This window comes from Phyllobates terribilis, unplaced genomic scaffold, assembly GCF_046119375.1.
Source record: "Phyllobates terribilis strain yellow unplaced genomic scaffold, ASM4611937v1 Scaffold_3__8_contigs__length_932513732, whole genome shotgun sequence".
NCBI lineage: Eukaryota > Metazoa > Chordata > Amphibia > Anura > Dendrobatidae > Phyllobates > Phyllobates terribilis.
This window is the reverse complement of record NW_027362763.1, coordinates 735,945,935-735,964,690: the sequence shown is the minus strand read 5'-3', so window position 1 is coordinate 735,964,690 and position 18,756 is coordinate 735,945,935.

The following is an 18,756-nucleotide window of genomic DNA, read 5'->3' as shown; positions in this document are numbered from 1 at the left end:
GAGACGTAGTACTGGAAGCACGTCAACAACTGCATCCTCAAACACAACTCTGCCTCTCACCACAAGTCGTAGTGGCTCTTCAGGTCGCATGGGTGCTAAGCCTTGCATAGCCTGGGCATTTTTTCAGATCAATAAAGATGACCCAACTCGTGTTATCTGTAACATTTGTCAGCAAAAGCTAAGTAGAGGCCAAAAAATACATAGTTTGAGTACTTCATGCATGAACCGGCACATGGACATGAAGCATAAGTTGCAGTGGGAAGCTCAGTGTGCTACAATGCGGCCTAGCCGGCCGGGCCAACCACCGTCTGCCATATCTTGTGCATCCGCGGTCTCTTCATCCTCTGTGACTGGGGGGACAGCAGTCACACCTGTTTTGGGGCGCAGACCTGCCACCTCTTTACCCGCAACAGCCAGCGTGATTGGCAGGTCATCATTTTCTTTGGAGGTGGTAACACCAGCTGGTGTTGAGCGCTGTCCGACATCGATAGCACCACCTTTGGATCAATGCAACCTAACATGTCCGCCTGCATCTTCCTCACAGACCGGCAGTTTGCCGGGGACACCCTTATCAACCCCGTCTAAGCACAATAGCCAGCCCTCGGTCCCTCAGATGTGGACAAGTAAAAGACCATTTCCTCCTAGCCATGAGAAAGCTAAGAGGTTGAATTTCACCATCTGCAAGCTCTTGGCTACAGAAATGCCGCCTTTCCGCCTGGTGGACACAGAGGATTTTCGAGACCTTATGTCCGTCGCAGTGCCCCAGTACCAGATGCCCAGTCGGCACTACTTCTCAAAGAAAGGTGTGCCTGCGCTCCACCAGCATGTCGCACACAACATCACCGCTTCTTTGAGAAACTCTGTGTGTGACAGGGTGCATTTCACCACAGACACTTGAACGAGTAGGCATGGACAGGGGCGTTACATGTCGCTGACTGGGCACTGGGTAACTATGGTGACAGCAGGACAAGGGGCTGCTGTCCAAGTCTTGCCGTCCCCACGAGTTGTGCGTCAATCCTCTTTATGACAAAGTTCCTCCACTGCTTCTGCCTCCTCAACCTCCTCTCGGTCTTCCACCTGCACCCAAAGCCTGTCTGGTCATGCCACAAGCTTTCTAACTGCGCAGAAGGGATCCTGCACACCTCCTTACTATGCTGGCAGTAGGGCTCAACGTCATCAGGCGGTTTTTACATTGAAATGTCTGGGAAATGTGAGTCACACAGCTGAGGAGTTGTGGTCAGCTCTGGAGAACCAATTTCATGAATGGTTGTCTCCACTGGACTTGAAACCAGGGAAGGCCGTGTGCGACAATGCTGCAAACCTGGGTGCGGCCCTTCGCCGGGGCAATGTCACACACGTGCCTTGTATGGCTCACGTGTTGAACCTGGTTGTCCAGCAATTTTTAGCCCACTATCCCAGACTAGATGGCCTTCTGCAGAGGGCACGGTCGCTGTGTGCTCACTTCCGCCGTTCGCATCCCGCAGCTCAGCGACTTACATCTCTACAGAAGTCGTTGGGCCTGCCACTTCACCGGCTAAAATGCTATGTGCCTACCCGGTGGAATTCAACTCTGCACATGTTGCAGCGACTGTGGCAGCACCGACAAGCCCTGGTGCAATACGTTCTGACGTATAGCCTGGGCCAACGAGATCCAGAGGTGGGGCAAATCACGCTGGAGGAGTGGTCTCAGATCAGGGACCTATGCACCCTTCTGCACAGTTTTGAAATGGCGACGAAGATGTTTAGTGCTGACGATGCCATTATCAGCATGACTATTCCGGTGATTTACATGCTGGAGCACATGTTAAACAGAATTCGGAGTCAGGTGGTGGCACAAGAGGAGGTGGAGGAAGTAGAGGAGGAGGAGTTGTATGCGGAAGGGCTAACATCTGCAAGGTCCAGACGGTCGGCAGCACCAAGGCGGCAGGCATGTGAGGGTGGGGGAGATGGTTTTACCAGGGCACATGGTAGCAGCCAAACTAGTGAGGAAGGTGCAGGAGCCCAGGAAGAAGTGGAGGACGAACTGATGGAAGACTCATCAGATGAGGGAGACCTTGATCACATTTCTGTTGTGCGAGGTTGGGGGGAGAGGACAGAGGAAGGAAGCATGATTGTTACCTCGCCACCAACACAACAGGGACTTGGTGCTCCTGGATGCGCAACACACATGAGTGCCTTCTTGCTGCACTACCTGCAACATGACCCTCGAATTGTGAGAATTAGAAATAATCCTGACCACTGGGTTGCCACACTGTTAGATCCCCGGTACAAAAGTAAATTTGCAGAAATTATTCCTGCCATAGAAAGGGATGCACGCATGCAGGAATATCAGCAATGACTGTTGCAGAATCTTACAAAATCCACAAAATACCAGTGGTGCACGTAGTGAATCTCACAGTTCCAACTTGCCAACCATGGGACCGTCAAGTGTTCAGCACTCAAACCGTAACAGAACCACAGTATCTGCTGGTAACATCAATTTTGCGGAATCATTTCACCACTTTTTTAGCCCATCCTTTGCAAGGCCACAGGAGACAAGAAGTCTGACACATAGTCAACGCCTAGAGACGATGGTACAGGAGTATCTCCAAGTAAACATTGAAGCCATGACTGTGTCACTGGACCCTTGCTCTTTTTGGGCTTCCAATCTGGATAAATGGCCGGAGCTAGCCACTTACGCCTTGGAGATCTTGTCATGCCCCGCAGCCAGCGTTCTGTCTGAACGTGTGTTCAGCGCTGCTGGTGGTGTGCTGACAGATAAGCGCACGCAGCTCTCCACTGATAATGTAGACAGACTCACGTTCATAAAGATGAACAAATCATGGATCCGAAACGACTTTTCTACCCCTGTGTCATCCTGGGGAGAGTAAAAGCTTGATGATTGGTTAAAATCACCCTACCAACCGTTTTAAGCTTTCAAATTACTAATCATGTTTATCTGTATCTTGGCTGGAAAATAATTTGGGCTTTGTAGCAGTGTGCAGCACTGATTCTATTAGGCCATCTATAATAAGCTCCACCAGATTTAAAATTACTAATCATCTTTATCTGTATCTTGACTGGAAAATAATTTGGGCTTTGTAGCAGTGTGCAGCACTGATCCTATTAGGCCATCTATACTAAAGCTTCACCAGATTTAAAATTAATAATAATTTTTAGCTGCATCTAGCCCGGAAAATAATTTTGGGGCTCCGAGATGCGCAAGACACATAAGTGCCTTCTTGCTGCACTACCTGCAGCATGACCCTCATATTGTCAGAATTCGAAGTAATCATGACTACTGGGTTGCCACACTCTTAGATCCCCCAAACTTTTCGATCAACCTTTTCATTTTAATAAAGACCAAAAAAATGGTCATTTTTGAAATTATAAGCATTAGCAGGTTGTTAGAAACTGAAATCAAACAGTTTTCAACTCAAAACTTTATTCTAGGTGATGTTACATTTTCACATAGGACCCCTTGTTCGAAAGGAGCTTCTGAACTCTCTCGTCCATTGAATTTGTCAGGTTTTGGATGGTTTCTGCTTCAATTGTTTTGCATGAGGACAGAATACCCTCCCAGAGCTGTTGCTTAGATGTGAACTGCCTCCCGCCATCATAGACACTCCTTTTAATGATGCTCCAAAGGTTCTAAATGGGGTAGAGGTCAGGGGAGCATGGGGGCCACACCATAAGTTTGTCCCCTTTTATGCCCATATCAGCCAGAGATGCAGATGTTTTATGTGCAGCATGAGATGGTGCATTATCATGCAAAAAAATGATCTTGCTGTGAAATACACGGTTCTTCTTCTTGAACCATGGCAGGAAGTGCTGTTTGAGAAAATCCACATACATTATGGAGTTCATCTTTAGCGCCTTCAGGGATCCTAAAGGGGCCGACAATCTCTCTCCCCATGATTCCAGCCCAAAACATTACTCCACCTCCTCCTTGTTGGCGCTGTAGCCGTGTTTGTGTGGGGTGTCCATCAACCAGCCATCCTCCACTCCATCCATCTGGACCATTGAGCGCTGCACGGCACTCATCCGTGAACAAAACAGTTTTGAAATCAGTCTTCATGTAATGTTTGGCCCACTGGAGCCGTTTCTGCTTGTGTGAAGTGGATAGAGGAGGTCGACAGGATGGCGTATGCACAGCTGCAAACCTCTGAAGGACCCTGCATCTTGTTGTTCGGGGGACGTTGGAGGCACCAGCAGCTTCAAAAACTTGTCTGCTGCTATGACAAGGCTTTTTTGCCGCTGCTCTTTCAACCTGACGTAATTGCCTGTAGGAAAGAGTCCTCAATTTGCCCTTATCAGCACGCACACGTGTGTACTGTGAATCAGCTACATACTTCTTGATTGCCAAGACACTTCATCCTGATCATCGCACAATGTTGATTGTAGTCATGCCTTGACCTAAACACTCCACAATTTGTTGCTTCTCAGCAGCCGACACATCCTTTTTCTTTCCCATTTTGGCAGAAAATGTAGGCTGCTTAATAATGTGAGACAGCCTTCTTAAGTAGTCTTGCCTTTCATTGGACACACCTGCCAAACTAATTAGCACAGGTGTCTGCAATTGCTTACAGTGATATAAAGAGCCCTGACACACATCACCATCAATGAGTTTAACTGACAAACAAACAAATTCTTCCCTTATCACTCCTAAACACTTTTTGCATAATAATTTGGAACACAGTGTACATGTGCTTTTCCACAAAACACCAGTGGTTCACGTAGTGAATCTTACAGTTCTAACTTGCCAACCGTGGTCTGTATGGAGTTGTTCAATAAAGGGCCCAAAATTAAGATAACATAGATGGGAGAGGTCTCTATGAATAGGAATTTCTAAGTATTTGATACCCTGTGAGGGCCAGGCAAAGGGAAAGTTGGACTGGATGGAATCCTATATGGATTTGGGGAGGGAGACATCGAGGGCCTCAGACTTCGCTGCATTGATTTTAAAATTTGACCATGTAACAAAGTGATCTATTTCAGCCATAAAAGCATGGATGGATATATGTGATTGAGTGATATATACTAGGACATCATCAGCAAATAGAGAGCACTTGTACTCGGTGCCTCCCACCTCAATCCACCTAATATTGGGGTTATGGCGAATTGATGAGAGCAGGTGCTCCGTCACTAAGATGTATAAGAGAGGGGACAGAGAACATCCCTGCCTTGTCCCATTGGTGATTGTGAAAGGTGATGAAAATGTTCTGACGCGCCCCCTGGGCCTTGGGACACCCGGAGCCGGACCGTTTTTGGTGGATGCTGGTGGTTGTAGTCTCCGTGGCGGCAACCCGGTTCCGTGGCTCAAGGCGGTCAAACCAGTGGCGGAACTATTTATGTGGTTTTGGTGTTTAAATGTCCGACTACGCCACCCGTGGATTGCGGTCAGAGTGAACCGCCGCTCCAGGGCAGACCGCTGAGGCTGGTGTTGTGGGTGCAGCAGAGCGTAGCATAACTCCCCACGGGAGGAGTATAGCCTCAGGGCAGTGTATGCGGAGGATGGGGGTGATGGTGCAGGGCAGCAGCAGTAACGACACGGAGTCAGTGATGCAGTCCAGGGCCTTTACTCACAGTTCTTATTATCCAGACCACGTCTGCAGGTAACGGCTGCCCACGTCGTACTGTGCTCACCAGGTGAGGGGCTCAGACAACTCCCAGATAACTTTGGAGCGCTTCACAGGACCCCGTTTGTGTGTCCTTTGTCTGGCCTTTCTTACCAACCCTTCTGTCCGGCTGCCTCGGGCCTCCTCTTGGTAAACTTGGCGCCAGTTTCCCTGACCCTATGTGGTGCCTTCCTAGCGGGTGTAGCGAGGGGCTGCACCTCATAAAATGTCACAGCCTCCTGTTTCTAGCTGAGGGTCGTTTCCTGCCTCCACTAGTTTCGGGGACCGGTCTCCCCCTTTGGCCTGACCCCTCCACGCAGGTGGATTCGGGCGTGCGGTGGCGACTCGCCCGTCCGCACCCCTGGGATCCCTTCGTTCCTCGTTCTTGGAGCCTTCTCTGCTCCTCTTCCTTCCTTCTCCCTCTTCCAGGCCTGGGCCTCTGTTACTAGGCCCGCCTCCGGAGCAGAGCTCATGCAGAGCCCCTGCTCCCTGCCACTTCTGCTCAGACTTCTCTGCACTGAACTAAGATGGTGCCCACCTTTTATACTCCCTTCTCAATGCACCCAGGAACTGCTTCCTCCCTTCCTCAGTGTTCCCTCCCCCCACTCCAGCCAGGGACAGGGACTGTCGTGCCCATCTCAGGGGCATATTGGTCGCCCTGCCCCACGGCAATGTGGTGTAATGCATGCAGGTGTCGGGTCCTGATCCACACTACATCCTTACCTGAGAGTGAGATATCACACCTCTGAGTGAGGAGCAATACCTCTGTAGCAACCGAGCCCTCAGGGTGCTACAGTTCCATTTATCTTCAGCCTAGGTGATGTATTGCGATACAGGGCCGTGATTTTGGCTATAAAAGGGTCCCCTAGACCCCTACCCCAAGCTTTTTAAGAGAATCATATATGGCGTGCCAGGAGACTCTATGGAATGCTTTCTCAGCATCCAACGAGAGTATCTAATTACAAATTTTTAACTGCATCTAGCCCAGGAAATACTTTGTGCCTAGTAGCAGTGTCTGCTAGTCAGCGGATTATCCCGGCTGTTAAGCAAGCTACACCACCTGTAGTTTGGACACTTACTTTTTTCAAAGGAAATGCTTCGGGACCACGGGATACTCAGTGAAGAGCATCAGGAGGCACCCCAAGGCATAGGGGCTGGGACTGGCAGTAGGATGCCTTGAGGTGGACAGCCGAGCTCGATCCTTATAAAAGCTTTTTAACTGCAGCAGCTTTAGTGGACGCTACTGGAGCTGGAATTACGCGGCTGCTGGCATGAGACTTGCCCTCCAATAGATCCTTGTAAATGGATTTAAAGTGTATTCATTCAAATTAGAGAGACAATTTAAATTAAAAAGCTTAGAGCTGCCTCCACCACAGGGGGGCTCGCTCGACCCACCAGCGGACAGGCACCAGTATTGGGAGAGGGGGGCTGGCCGTCAGGGTTCACCGCGGCTCTGGCACAAACCCGGCGACGCGGAGGTGGCACGGGCAGGTGCGGACTGAACGTGTCGGCTTCTCACTTTTTGGATTTTAGAAGGGCATGACATGCCTATATCTGTGTCTCCCCCTCCTTTTACTCCTCCACCTCTTTTCTTTTCGCATGACTATATGTACTTGTCACTTTTCCATGTGTTAGTTGTGTCTTCTGAGCAGTTTGTCAGCTTTTGGACACCTTTGAAGGTGTTTTCTATGTGTTTCTATGTGTTTTTGTTTGCCTGCCATTGGTTTTAACGGTGTTCGAAGGTGTTCGACGAACAGTTCGACGAACAGTTCGGCGAACACACGGGTGTTCGACGAACCGAACCGAACTCGAACACTACGGGGGTGGCTCAACACTACTCTTTATCAGTCATAGTTTACCATAAAATCTGAAGATTCACATATTAATACACAACAGGACACAGGGATTTGATGATGACATTGTAAAATGGAAAAAGAGAATCTAATTCCCAAACAACTTGGAATACCTTTAATGGAATATTTCACATCTGTTTGTGGGTGTAAAATGTGGTCAGATTTTATTACGTTGGAACAACTGAGGCAATGAAGGCAAGAGAAGGTACCTGATCTCCTAGTGCCCCAAAATTATGTGTGCATGATGATTTTAGGCTTCCTTTATCTGCTCAAGTAAGATGGTGGTGTTTGGAACTCAGAAATCCTGACCTGTGTAGGAGCAGCCAATGTTTATGTATAACAAGATGGATATTGTGCATTAAATGATGGCACTTGAGAACAAACAGGATTCTGGATTTCTTCAGAGTCTGTGGATGTTGGAGCAGTACACAGGAGTCTTTTCTATTCAAGTATTGAGATGGGTACCCTCAATCTAATCTAGTCTGATGCATTGTTGGTCTATATCTGTTGCTATCGATTTGAACCCATGAAATTGTGAGCAAAGTTAGCATCTTAATTGTAATGGGGCAACAGCTCCAGTAATCTAATAGACCATTTTTGGCTGTACGTTTGGAATATAGGTCAACTGTAGTCCTAGACTTACATTATTGAAAAAAAAAGATCTGTGTTAGTCACTGGGTCGGTTCAAAATATAGAAAATCTATTCTAGAGTCATAAACATGGTAACATCATCCATTTCCTCCTTGTGTATATAGGACACAATAGCACAAAATACGAAAAAATACTTTAATGAATGCAACTTAGTAGAGCTATAAAACTGAGGATAATATGGCAAAGCTGTACCCACATCTCCATGTTACAATGGCATAATCAAAGTACCTGTATTGGAGAGACAAGAGGGGGACCTCAATCAAATTTCCCCACTCTGAAAGCTAGTGTACGGTTTGGAATTGGTACTTGGTAAGATGTGATTAGGCACTAACCCACATGATCTGCAATGCAAAGCATCATTGAAAACTCCTAAAGATAAAAACTTAGACGATAGCTAGCCTGCACAATTTTTATTTTATGTACAGGTGTAGAGAAATTATTACAAGCATTAAAAGTGTTACATTATATTATTATCTATTTGATAGAACGCTAAACGACTATTGATGTTCGCAGAGCAGATAACATTATTACTGTTTAAACATTTAGTAAGTCTGATATCAAACAAGCACAACAGGACGTGGATTATAATAACTGCAAGGATCAATAATTCATGCAATAATTTAGAAACACAATTAATAGACATTTTGACTGTCACCCTCAATGCTTAGACTATTTTTTCATGCAATTAAAATGCAATTATATTCCATGAGTTGTGTTATGATAACCTTGCAAATTACAGGAAGGAGTTTGTTTCATTGTTTTCATTCAATACTCTCTAGCCACAGTTATTAAGACTGGCGTTTCAGGCACTAGTCTAAAAAGAAGATCATTGGAGTGAATTGTGAAAAAAAATGTTAATTTGCCACATTTTCTACTTTTCTAAGTTAAAAAAAAATCTAGAGGGCTTTTTATAAACGTTTCCGGTTGTTTTGGTAGTGTTTCCAGTGTCTTTCTGGGGAAAGGGATGAAAAGTCCTAAGTGTGCGTTGCATACGTAGGTCAGTATCAAGATGTCCAAATACGTAACATTACACATTCAATAAACTAAATGTTACACGCACGCCACTAGGTTCAGATAGGGCCGAGACAGGTTACATGAATTCTTTGGAATCCTGGGGGAACTGTTACTCAGGGCAACCATAGACCATGTGCTGCAGATTTTCTCAGGCACACAGGGGTATTGACCCTCAGGCACAGACACATAGGTTGTTTCACTTGCTGACCAGACACACTTGACAAGAGTCCCCATAAACGATAGAACAGTAGCATTTAATAAGAAGCCGCACAGCCAGTGCAAGTTAAGTCTTGCGAGCAACAGGTTCCAGTGACAAACAGTACAGTTTCCTTAGCAGCACAGCAGTTCACAGTCTTCCCAGTAGTACAGGGCAGCACAGTTCTAATGCAAAGGCACATTAATGAACACAACATTCTTTTACAGCACAGTTAGATGAAGGGGGGGAGGGTTTGTTGAGGGAGATGATTCCTGTGACACCATTTATTCCAGTCCTTATCTTTCTACCTGACAATATTCTGCACTGTTATTTCAGGAACTCTACCTGACCTGTGCTTAGCTTCACTCTTGACTTGAATCCTTTTCACTTGCAGGGCGCTTCTGTGAGATACAGAACACACACACCACCTTTCGGCTCCAGCAAGGCAGTAAACAACTTCCCCACAATCCCCCTGGGGCTCTTCTAAAACACTCCCCTTCTCCTGTGACTGTGTTAACTCCTCTAGTTGCTGGATGCTTCTGGAGCACAACACTTCCTATCTCATGTGTTACTTCTAATAGTTGCTGAGTGCTTTTAAAGCAACAGAACTACTTCTGCATGTCACACTCTGCAACAGCACTATTTCTGCATGTCACATAGACTAAACTGTATTTGCATAAATATGGGAAATAGTGGGAAGAGAACAATCATCATTGCTTGTGATGCCCCTTTCAATACTAACAGGTGATAGACCATATGTGAACCTCTTAGACAGGCACAGCCCATCATGTGGCCATACATGCTCTGTAGCTCAGCCCCATCACTTAGATCCTCTACAAGCAGCATAATATTTCCTGCTATCATGCAGACTTTATAATACAAATTATTGCACTAAAAGAAAATTCTCATCCAGCCTTGGACATATAGGTGGATGTTCGGAGAGAGAATCTAAAGATTACCAGGGGGCGCCGGGATAGAATGCCAAACAACAGAGTGTGCCATAATTGTAAGGATCCACAATATTTAGGCACAGGACCAATTTTTTTTTTAAAGCCAATCGAAAAGCAATTGTTGGACAATCTCCTTAGACCTGCATTCATACATTCAATAAAAGAAGCAAAATCACAAGCTTTGGGAGTAGAAATTAGTGAATCTTTGAACTCACTGATTTTGCCAAAAATTTTGGCAAAAAAATGTATTTGCGATGAATAAATTTGGGCAAATCTCAAAACTGAAAAGCTTATCATTGCACTGAAAATACATATGGGGGAGTGGAGAGAGAGAGAGCCCAGCTCATCATAAGAGCTTACATACTACAGGAGAGAGAGGACTCCGCTGATCATAAAAGCTGACACTCTATTGGAGAAAGAGAGAAAGGACTCCGTTGACCATAAGAGCTTACACTCTACAGAAGACAGAGACTTATCCAGTGACTCTGGAGATGGAAAACGACTGACGTACAAACAGTGCTTCACTGGGTGCTGCTGATCTGTGATAGCACAAGTACTGATCACCATTGTACATGGGATGATAATCCGCAAGATGTCAATGCTACATGGCATTATGGGGAGCCTGCACAGCAATGCAAAGTGACATTATCCTGCTCTTTGATGCTTCAACAGTGTGGGAAATGGAATAGCATCTCAAAGTGTTTGAATACTTGTGAAAAGACAAATTTCAGGAAATTCAACTCAATTATTCCAAGGATCGATCCATCACCTCTATTTGGGAGTAGCTTATGCTGTACGGTTTTGTTGGACGACAATTATATACAGTATGCCACCATAAAAGAATACAGCAATATTTGTCATAAAAATAAATGTATCCAACGTTGTATATTTATGGTATTTTACAATATATTTTATGGCGTGGCTTTGTATAAAAAAAAAGTGTACCAGATTACATTTTCTTATACAATGGAGAAAAAGTATGCCAGGGCATGTGCAAGTTCTAGGGGCCCTACAAATATTTTTGACATGTGTGCTATGAGCTTTTTTGTCATATATGCCCAACATAGTTAAGAAATTAAATGTGAATAGTTAGAGCCATGATCTTCACACAGGTACACAGGAGAAATCTTATCTATGTAAAAAAAAAACATGAACACAAATTGTTATTGCAAGACTATAGCAAATAGCATATAATTAATCTAATTAAAGATAAATATAAATAGAGTGGATTAATTATAAGAGCTAAAAAAAGCAATTCACATTATCAACTTTAGCAGTGAATTAGACATGAATAGGCGGGTAAAATGTGTTGCAATTAATTTTAAAAAATATATATCTAATTACTCATTGTATAAGTATAAAAACATAATAAACGAGGATCTGGATTAGTGATGAATAGTGTTGAGCGATACCTTCCGATATCGAGAAATATCGGATCGGATTGGATTGGACCGATACCCAAAAATATCGGATATCGCCGATTCCGATACCGGAAACCAATGCAAGTCAATGGGACACAAATATCAGAATGAAAATAAACTCTTTCTTTCCTTGCAGGTTAATTCTACATGAAGGAAAACAACTAAGAATAATGTAGAATGTATTGGGGGAGGTGGGGGAGACAATAAAGGCATAGAGGTTTAGCCCAATCAAATGGAATAGCAGGAATTACTATTTTTTAAGACATTCTGAGTTACGGAAATATTGACTATGTTAAGTTTTTTTATATTTTGTCAGATATTTGTGTTTCACTACTTCCATGCTCTTCACCTTCTTTTTTACTTCTCCCACACTTTCTCCTTCATCATCCTCAGCATCAGCATCTTTTTCATCAACTTCTTCTTCACCTTCTTCATCTTCTTCTTCTTCACCTTCTTCGTATTATTCCTTATTTTTACATTCTTCATATTCTTCTTATTCAACTATTATTCTTCTTCATATTCTACTTCTTCATCTTCTTCATATTCTTCTTCTTCATCATATTCTTATTTGTGACAGGCATTCCTGTAGTTGTTATCTATAAAAGTTTGAACATTACACCTTTCATTCTGCCCATCACAAAACATTTACAACAGGATTTGTCCACGTTCAGTTTGGCCTGCAGCAGCAGGTCTTTTCCAGGGGCACCACGAGGAGGAACGGACTCACCCCCATACACTGCTTAGTCTTCTTCTGCTTATAATTTAGATAATATCTTTTGCTCTGATTTTTAGTCTTATGCTTAAAGTTCTTCCGCTTTTTGTTCTGCAGCTTCCTGTTCTTCTACTTCTTGGTTTTCTGTATCTTGTTCTTCTGTATCTTGGTGGTTGTCTTCTTGTTCTTTGTCCTCTTGGTCATCTTCTTCAGGGTCATCTTCTTGGTCTTCTTCGGGGTGGTCTTCAGGGTCGTTGTGTTCAGGGTCGTCATCTTCGGGGTCCTCGTCTTCTTCGGGGTGGTCTTCAGGGACCTCGTCTTCAGGGTCGTTGTCTTCGGGGTCCTCGTCTTCTTCGGGGTGGTCTTCAGGGTCCTCATCTTCAGGGTCCTCGTCTTTGGGGTCGTCGTCTTCGGGGTCCTCATATTCTTCGGGGTGGTCTTCAGGGTCCTCATCTTCAGGGTCATTGTCTTCGGGGTCTTCGTCTTCTTCGGGGAGGTCTTCAGGGTCCTTGTCTTCAGGGTCATCGTCAGGGAGATCCAGAGTGATTACCAAGAACCATTTCAAAAAGCTTGAACTTGGAAATGTAGCAGAAGGTACAAGAAGTGTGAGGAACTGCTGAGAACCAGCTGACGGTACTGGAACCCGGATGGGTAGCAGAAGGTACAAGAGCCAATGGAACTACCGAGGACCAGCTGACGGTACTGGAACTCGGTTACTAAGCAGGAGGTACCTGTGCCAGAAAGCTCTACCAAGGACCAGCAGACGTTGGTGGAACTTTGATACCGAGAAGGAGGCACCTAAGCCAAAGGCACTGCCGAGAACCAGCTGACGGTACTGGAACTCGGATGGGTAGCAGAAGGTACCCATGAAAAAAAAAGTTGCAAGGTCACGAGCCGGCCGCAGTTACCGAAACGCACAGTCCTACAGGGGGTGCTTGTCCTATTGGCACTATGGAACCAGCCTTCATTGCCAGATCCCACAGCCCACATAGGAGTCACCTAAACTGCAGACACCATAGAGTCGGCTAACCCGACCGCAACACGACAGGACAACGTATTGGAGGCAAAGTCACGTTGACACTACCCGGAAACAGCTGGCGTGCTGGAACCAGGCTGGGTAGGAGGGAGTACCCGTGCCAAAGACACTGCCGAGAACCAGCTGACGGTACTGGAACCCGGATGGGTAGCAGAAGGTACAAGAGCCAATGGAACTACCGAGTACCAGCTGACGGTACTGGAACTCGGTTACTAAGCAGGAGTTACCTGTGCCAGAAAGCACTACCAAGGACCAGCAGACGTTGGTGGAACTTGGATACCGAGAAGGAGGCACCTAAGCCAAAGGCACTGCCGAGAACCAGCTGACGGTACTGGAACTCAGATGGGTAGCAGAAGGTACCCATGAAAAAAAAGTTACAAGGCCGCAAGCCGGCCGCAGTTGCCGAAACCCACAGTCCTACAGGGGGTGCTTGTCCTATTGGCACTATGGAACCAGCCTTCATTGCCAGATCCCGCAGCCCACATAGGAGTCACCTAAACTGCAGGCACCATAGAGTTGGCTAACCCGACCGCAACATGACAGGACAACGTATTGGAGGCAAAGTGACGTTGACACTACCCGGAAACAGCTGGCGTGCTGGAACCAGGCTGGGCAGAAGGGAGTACCCATGCCAAAGACACTGCCGAGAACCAGCTGACGGTACAGGAACCCGGATGGGTAGCAGAAGGTACAAGAGCCAATGGAACTACCGAGGACCAGCAGATGGTACTGGAACTCGGTAACTAAGCAGGAGGTACCTGTGCCAGAAAGCACTACCAAGGACCAGCAGACATTGGTGGAACTTGGATACCGAGAAGGAGGCACCAAAGCCAAAGGCACTGCCGAGAACCAGCTGATGGTACTGGAACTCGGATGGGTAGCAGAAGGTACCCATGAAAAAAAAAGTTGCAAGGCCGCGAGCCGGCCGCAGTTACCGAAACCCACAGTCCTACAGGGGGTGCTTGTCCTATTGGTACAATGGAACCAGCCTTCATTGCCAGATCCCGCAGGCCACATTGGAGTCACCTAAACTGCAGGCACCATAGAGTCGGCTAACCCAACCGCAACACGACAGGACAACGTATTGGAGGCAAAGTGACGTTGACACTACCCGGAAACAGCTGGCGTGCTGGAACCAGGCTGGGCAGGAGGGAGTACCCGTGCCAAAGACACTGCCGAGAACCAGCTGACAGTACTGGAACCCGGATGGATAGCAGAAGGTACAAGAGCCAATGGAACTACCGAGGACCAGCTGACGGTACTGGAACTCGGTTACTAAGCAGGAGGTACCTGTGCCAGAAAGCACTACCAAGGACCAGCAGACGTTGGTGGAACTTGGATACCGAGAAGGAGGCACCTAAGCCAAAGGCACTGCCGAGAACCAGCTGATGGTACTGTAACTCGGATGGGTAGCAGAAGGTACCCATGAAAAAAAAAGTTGCAAGGCCGCGAGCCGGCCGCAGTTACTGAAACCCACAGTCGTACAGGGGGTGCTTGTCCTATTGGCACTATGGAACCAGCCTTCATTGCCAGATCCCGCAGCCCACATAGGAGTCACCTAAACTGCAGGCACCATAGAGTCGGCTAACCCGACCACAACACGACAGGACAACGCATTGGAGGCAAAGTGACGTTGACACTACCCGGAAACAGCTGGCATGCTGGAACCAGGCTGGGCAGGAGGGAGTACCTGTGCCAAAGACACTGCTGGGAAACAGCTGGCGGTGCTGAAACCCAGGTTAAATACTAAAACAGAGTGGAGCCAGAGGCCTAATTGGAGCAACTTTAAAATCAGTAGTAGACTAGTAGTGTGAATGTGGACAGAGCAGGAGAAATTGCCGGACACACAGCAGGGGATCAGCTGACGTTACTGAACCCCAATAACACGGCACGAAGTGTTGACTGTGCAGACGGCACTTCTGAGCGCCAACTGGCGGTGTTGGAGCTCAGGGATAATACTGAAAACAGAGGAACCAGAGGCCTAATTGGAGCAACTTTAAAATCTGTAGTAGTGAGAATGTGGACAGAGCAGGAGAATTTGCCGGACACACAGCAGGGAACAGCTGACGTTATGGAACCCCAATAACACGGCAACAAGTGATGACTGTGCAGACGACACTTCTGAGCGCCAACTGGCGGTGTTGGAGCTCAGGGATAATACTGAAAACAGAGGAACCAGAGGCCTAATTGGAGCAACTTTAAAATCTGTAGTAGTGAGAATGTGGACAGAGCAGGAGAATTTGCCGGACACACAGCAGGGGATCAGCTGACCTTACTGAACCCCAATAACACGGCAGCAAGCGTTGACTGTGCAGACGGCACTTCTGAGCAGCAACTGGCGGTGTTGGAGCTCAGGGATTACAGTTCAGGTGGTAGAAACATGAACACAACAGGAGACCTGGATACTGTTGCCAACCAATTATTTATTGTAGAAGAGGACTGGCAAATTCATGCGAGATCCAGGCCTTGTTCATTTTCAGAAAAGTATACCGGTCAACGTTATCGGAGGATAGGCGCATGCGACGGTCTGTTAGTACACCACCTGCGGCACTAAAGACGCGTTCCGTTAATACACTAGCAGCAGGGCAAGCCAGCACCTCCAATACATACTGGCTAAGCTCTGGCCATGTATCCAGCTTAGAGACCCAAAACTTGAAAGGGGAAGAGCCGTCTTGGAGTACACTGAGAGGGCAAGACATGTAGTCTGTCACCATCTGACGGAAACGTTGCCTCCTGCTGACTGGAGCTGTCTGTGATGGTGTAGACATTTGTGGCGGTGGGGACACTAAACTTTGCCACATTTGAGCCATACTGGTCTTGCCTTGTGCTGAGGCGCTGCTTCTGCTCCCTCTTTGTGCAGATCTTCCTCCACTGCCTCGACGCACTGAGCTGCTTTGTAAAGCACTAGCAGCACTGTTCTCGGTTGGAATGGAGAACATGATGGAATGCACCAATGCGTCTTGTTACTCCCGCATTTTACGCTCCCGGTTCAACGGTGTTATGAGGCTTTGCAAGTTGTCCCGGTAGCGAGGATCTAGGAGGGTGGACACCCAATAATCAGCCGTGTTGAGAATGTGGGCGTTGCGGCGGTCGTTTCTCAGGCACTGCAGCATGAAATCAACCATGTGCTGCAGACTGCCAACTGGCCAAGAAACGCTGTCCCCTGCTTGAGGCGTGATTTCTGCCTGCTCTGCATCACCCCCACCCTCGCTCTAGATACTGACTACTAGAGCATTGTGTACCTCCCTCCTCTGGATAGATGTCTTCCTCCTCCATTGACTCCTCTTCATCCTCCTCACAAAGTGTCCCCTGTCTAGGTCTTTGTGAGGAACCACGTTGCGCAGACTGTACAGAAGCAGATGGCTTTTGTGACTCCTCATCCTCCACCTCTTCCAAAACCTCCTCCCTTAGTGCTTGCAGTGTTTTTTCAAGCAGGCAGATAAGGGGGATAGTCATGCTGACTAGTGCATCATCTGCACTCGCCATCCGCATGGAATAATCGAAGGCATGCAAAACGTGGCAAATGTCCTTCATAGAGGCCCACTCAGTGGTGGTGAAGTGTGAACTGCGCGCACTGCGACTTGTTTGCGCCTGCTGCAGCTGGTACTCCATTACTGCTGCCTGCTGCTCACACAACCTCTCAAACATATGTAACGTTGAATTCCACCTGGTGGGTAGGTCACATATGATGCGATGATCCGGAAGACGTAATCGGCGCTGCAGAGCTGCAATGCGCGATCTTGCGTTGCTGGAAAGCTGCAAGTGATCGCACTCTATGCGGACCTTGTGCAGCAGTGCATCAAGATCCGGATAGTCCCTCAAAAAATTCTGCACGACCAAGTTGAGCACATGTGCCAGACATGGGATGTGAGTGAGGTTGCCTATGCCCAGAGCTGCCACCAGATTTCGGCCATTGTCACACACTAGCATGCCTGGCTGGAGATTAGCTGGCACAAACCACACGTCGCTCTGCTGCTTGATGGCATTCCAAAGCTCCTGCGCTGTGTGGCTTCGATTCCCCAAAGAAATTAATTTTAATACGGCCTGTTGACATTTGACCATGGCTGTGCTCATATCGGTCATCATAACAGGTAACCGTTCACGGATCGATGTGGAGGTAGACCGTGACGGCTCCTGCAGCGCTGGTTCAGAGGAACTGGAGTATGAGGAGGAGTCAATGTGTACAGACTGGATTCCTGCAATCCTTGGAGTTGGCTGAACACGTACAGCGCCACTCTCAAGATCTGTACCCGGCTCCACAACATTTACCCAATGGGCAGTGAGGGAAAGGTATCGTCCCTGTCCATGCTTACTGGTCCACACATCGGTGGTTAGGTGGACCTTGCTACTGACGGCGTTTTGTAGCGCATGTTTAATTTTTCCCTCCACATGCTGTTGCACGGCAGGGACGGCTTGCCTGCTGAAATAAAAGCGTCTGGGCACGTTGTATTGTGGGACTGCCAATGCCATAAGGTTACGGAAGGTGTCAGTCTCCACCAGCCTGAATGATAGCATTTCAAGGGCCAGTAGTTTTGCAATGCCAGCATTCAGAGCCTGTGCTCGGGGGTGGTTGGCCGAGTATGGGCGCCTTTTCTCCCATGCCTGTGCTAACGATGGCTGTAGACTGGCCTGGGAGTGTGAGGATGACAGGGAACGTGGTGCTGTGGGTGGAATTACACTGTGTCTCTGTACAACAGTGCCAGAGGTTCTTCCACGGCGATCCTGTGAGGAAGCCGAACCAGCTGTGTGTGAGCTGGAGGAAGAGGCTACAACACGAGCTGAAGATGTGGCAGGTGGCACTGTAGGTTGGCCTAGGTCTTCAGTGTGTTTTTGTAACTCCACCACGTGCTTGGTCCGCACATGTTTCCACATATTTGTGGTATTGAGGGTGATGACACTTTTCCATCTTTTCACCTTCTGATTACACAGCTTGCATTTGACAAAGCAAATGTCATCTGCAACTGTGTCAAAAAAGGACCAGGCACTGCAAGTCTTGGGAGCGCCCGCTTTGGATTTTGGAAGAGCCATGCTCCTAATTGGTGCCGAAGTGGAGGCTACAGGCAACCAAGTCTGCCCCATCCCTTTCCCTCCTTTTTGGGCCGTTCGGGAAATCTCTTACTCAGAGCTGCTCCCAACACCTTCCTGTCCCTCACGCCATGATGGGTCAAGGACCTCATTATCTACACCACCCTCTTCAAACAACTGCTTCTCCTGGGTAGTCTCGTCAGCACAGTACGCACCAGAAAGTGGCACTTGAGTCTCATCATCAGATGCATACTGAGGTGTGCTGCTGACCATAGGCACTGGCCCACCTGCCTCTTCAGAT